This window comes from Octopus bimaculoides, chromosome 23 (assembly GCF_046866305.1).
Source record: "Octopus bimaculoides isolate indiv1 chromosome 23, ASM4686630v1, whole genome shotgun sequence".
In the NCBI taxonomy this organism is placed as follows: Eukaryota; Metazoa; Mollusca; class Cephalopoda; order Octopoda; family Octopodidae; genus Octopus; species Octopus bimaculoides.
In genome coordinates, this window is record NC_142950.1 from 12,178,535 (window position 1) to 12,183,029 (window position 4,495).

Genomic DNA, 4,495 nt, shown 5'->3' on the forward strand with positions numbered 1-4,495 from the left:
TAAACTGACTGAACATTTAGAAATAATTCCTAAGCGGAAAAAGTACTGAACGCCCTAAGGAAGCAAAATTTCAAAAAGGGAGAGTTGGTGGAAAGAAGGAGAAAAAAATAGTAGTAAAATAAATTTCGTTTCTTACTAAAGTCGAAATCTCAAAAGGGGAGATGTTGTGGCGAGTGTCACAACACCTCCTGTGAGAATAGTCTTGACCGAACGACTATAAATAAATAGTAGCGGTCTGAGTGAGAGACCAGACAGAGTAGTTGTTAATCGCAGGAAGTTGTAAGATGTTATTTTGGTAGTTTGTCAGAATATCGTTTGTTGGTTTGTGGAGAGTTTGTTGGATTGCTACGTTGCTTTATTGTTATTATAGAGTTATAGTGTAAAAAAAGTATCGTCACAACGATATTGGTGATACAACATATGTGTGTGTGTGTATTTGTATGTATATGTTTATATATATATGTATATATATGTTTGTAAATACACTCACATACATACAGACACATATCTAACAACTATCCCTTAGGTGTAAAATACACCTAAGGGATAGTAAATATCCAGAGAATGTGTGTGTGTGTGTGTATACATACACACACACACACACACACACACATATATATATATCCAATTAACCATCATAGACCTGATAGCTGCAACTGCAGATCCGAGACAGACTGCCCGCTGCAAGCCCAATACAGAAGGTTCAACGGCGTATACCAATGCACCGTTCACAACATAATAAATAACTCCTTTAGCTACTACACTGGATCCACCACGATTTTTAAACAAAGATATTGTGCACATTTAAACTCGTTTAAATATAAAGAGAATAGCAATTACACATCTCTAGCCAGCCATGTACACCATCTAATTATTAGAAAAACACACTACAAACTTTCCTGAGCTATAATAGACTCGGGTATCCCGTATCAGGGCCAATATTCCATTTGTGGACTCTGCTTAAAAGAAGCCCTCAAAATTTTAACCCATAATTCACTACAATTGCTTAATAAACACAACGAAACCTTCACTACATGTATGCACAAATTCTTCCGCACTTTTAACTCATTATGGGAATTTCCATTCAAACGCCCGATTGAGCTCACAAAATCGATGCCAACTGAGCATTACCGAGTTTTCGAAAAATTCCGGCCTTATTTGAACTTTAGGGCATGTGCCAAAAATCATTAAAATCGGTTGGACGGTGTGGGAGGAGTTAGAGTAACCCCAAATACACAGACAGATAGACACCATTACATATTTAGGATTTTTTCAAAACGGGGGCCACATTTTTCATTAACGAAACACTTTGAAACTTGGAACACTGGTAGAATGTGTCATATAAAACATCTTTTTTTCTTAGTCTTCTTAAAAAAAAAAGAAATCCCTAAGTTATTCCATGTTAAAGTTGTCGTATTTCTGTAATTTCAACCAATCACTGACGTCCATTCAGCCGATATACATTAAGTGCCGACTACATAAACAAACGATTCTGAAACAATTCTATCGGTGATAGGGTTAGGGTTAGGGTAAAACAGCAAATTTAGAAAGAAAAAAGCAAATAAAACGAAGAAAAAATAACGAAAATGAAAAAAGCAAATTTAAAATGAAAAAGCAAATAAAACGAAGCTATGGCTTAATCAGCCAAAGGAGTAAATATAAACAACTGAATACTTGTCAGTGATTGGTTGAAATTATCGAAATAAGACAATTTTTTACATGAAATAAATTCGAATACAAAAATATTTTTCTGTTCTATAACACAAAATAGATAAGTATACGAAGTTTGAAAGTCTTTCGGTACCAAAAACACTATGCAAAACATTAATGAAAAATGTGGCCCCCGTTTTAAAAAAGATCCCATATTTATATATGTATGTATGTATATATATATATGTATGTATGTATATATATATATATATATATATATATATATATATATATATATATATATGTAGGATCATCCTATAAATAATGCGGTAATTTTATACTTCTTTTATTTTTCAAAATTAAGATAAATAAAGTTCTTTTTAAATTTAAAATATATTCTCCTTAATTTTCTACAATGCTGTTCCATCTCTCTGGTAGACTTGCTAGGCCCCTCTTCCAAAATTCACATGTCCGTGACGAAAAATGCTCCTCCAGTACTGTTCTGACTTCCTCTACAGAATTCATATTTTTTCCGTCCAAAGTATTAGCAGACACTCAGGGAAGGAAAGAAAGGTGGTTTAACGTTTCAAGCAAAACACTTCTTCAGATACAGAGGAATGTCCAATAGAAAAGGAAGATGGAGTAGAAAAAATCGCCAGGAGTGGCTATGTGGTAAGTAACTTGCTTACAGACCACATGGTTCCAGGTTCATTCCGACTGCGTGGTACCTTGGGCAAGTGTCTTCTGCTATAGCCTTGGGCTAACCAAAGCCTTGTGAGTGAATTTGGTTGACGGAAACTGAAAGAAGCCCATCGTATATAAATGTATATATGTATGTAGTATATATATATATATATATTTGCGTGTGTGTTTGTGTATCTGTTTGTCCCCCCACCATCGCTCGACAACCGATGTTGGTGTGTTTACGTCCCCCGTAACTTAGCGGTTCGGCAAAAGACACCGATAGAATAAGTACTAGGATTACAAAGAATAAGTCCTGGGGCGATTTGTTCGACTAAAGGCGGTGCTCCAGCACGGCCGCAGTCAAATGACTGAAATAAAAGAAGAAAGAATATATATATATATATATATATGCGGGATAATCAATGAAGATAAAATATTTAATAACAATTATTTTATATATTTTTTAATCGGCAGAAAGTAACGAAACTCTCGGCTCTAGAGTCACTTTTATAACTTTTGCCGATTAAAAATAGTGGTTATAAAAAGTACATACACATACACACACTCTCCCCTTCCCCCCACTCTCTAAGTCTCTTTTGAATGTCCGTTCATGGTTTCCACGTAAGTTATGGCGGCGTTGTCAAGGAAGCTAAGGTCACGAGAGATAGGCTTTTTCCAAAGCTATATTTTCGTTTCTCTGTTATTACTTATTAATTTTACTCGCGTCTCTGTCTTTGTTGGATAAGAAATCAAACTTCAGATACAAACGGCAGCAAAACCGTTTGTTCGGAAATTAAACAATACTAACATTTTTATAATATATTATACTATATATTATATGCACCCGTTACCACTTTACAGATACCTACATATATAGATGTATACATCGATCTAAAGTAACAGGAATACCAAAGGAAGGCCGAAATTTAAGAGAAGAGAAAGCCAAAAGGTATCATGCTACTCATTTAAAAAATCCTGAGTAGAACTTATTATCATTTTTGTTGTTACTACTTTGAAACTATTTTGAATGTTCAACTTTATTTTCTTTGGTTTGTGTTAGATCTTTAAAAAGTTTTAGAAATTTTTTTTTTCCCTGTAAAAATGCTCTCTTTCTTTCAGAAAAATGTATTATATTCTCTAGAAAGTATGTATCTACCTGTCTGTCTATCTAACCTGTATATCATATCCATAATATCTATACAAAAAGTTTCACATTGGAAGCGCTACTGTAAACATTTACCTTAAAAACACACACATACGTAACTCGTTTGATAAGGGTTAACGCACGAAACCCTCGGTCCTTGATTGACTCTGTTGCTTCTGCTAAATATTAATAAAAATATACATATACTCATATATTGAGTTCCATTTTCCCTCTTTGCATCATCATACTTTGTATGTGTGTGTGTGTGTGTATATATATATATATATATATATATATATATATATATATATATATATATATATATATATATATATATATATATATATATATATATATATATATATATATATATATACACAGCTGGCCAGGTTGGCAGCTTCACCGATGACAAGTGGGATCCTGCGCCATTAGAATACATATATGGGGGCCCATGTTTGTATCTAAGGGGCCCATCCCCTTAAGTTTGAGAATTTTTTATTCACTCCTGGAAGAATTCATTAATTATTTTAGCCTGAAATGAATACGTTTAACAAAAAGAAAGAAAGAAATGAAATGGTAGCGTTGTAGTTGCGGATGGGCCCTGGCTTTGGGTAACAGAAAATACAAGAGGATTAGTTAACCATGATTTTATTCAACATATTCTTTTTCAACTCTAGGCACATGGCCCGAAATTTTGGAGGAGGGGGCCAGTCGATTAGATCGAACCAGTACACAACTGGTACTTAATTTATCGACTCGGAAAGGATGAAAGGCATAGTCGACCTCGGCGGAATTTGAACTCAGAACGTAACGGCAGACGAAATACCGCTAAGCATTTCGCCCGGCGTGCTAACGTTTCTTATTTCTTTATTGCCCACAAGGAGCTAAACATAGAGGGGACAAACAAGGACAGACAAAAGGATTAAGTCGATTATATCGACCCCAGTGCGTAACTGATACTTAATTTATCGACTCCGAAAGGATGAAAGGCAAAGTCGACCTCGGCGGAATTTGAAC

The 4,495-nt window shown here is 34.6% G+C and overlaps 1 protein-coding gene across 1 annotated transcript in view; it reads left to right on the forward strand.

Annotated features, from left to right (window-relative positions):
* The first annotated feature begins 2,921 nt into the window (after positions 1 to 2,921).
* Positions 2,922 to 4,495, forward strand: part of LOC106880354 (tubulin polyglutamylase TTLL7) — a 34,993-nt gene continuing 33,419 nt past the window's right edge. The window contains exon 1 of the mRNA XM_014930238.2: positions 2,922 to 3,283. The gene's annotated coding sequence lies outside the window, so the exon portion shown is untranslated. The remainder of the gene's footprint in view (positions 3,284 to 4,495) is intronic.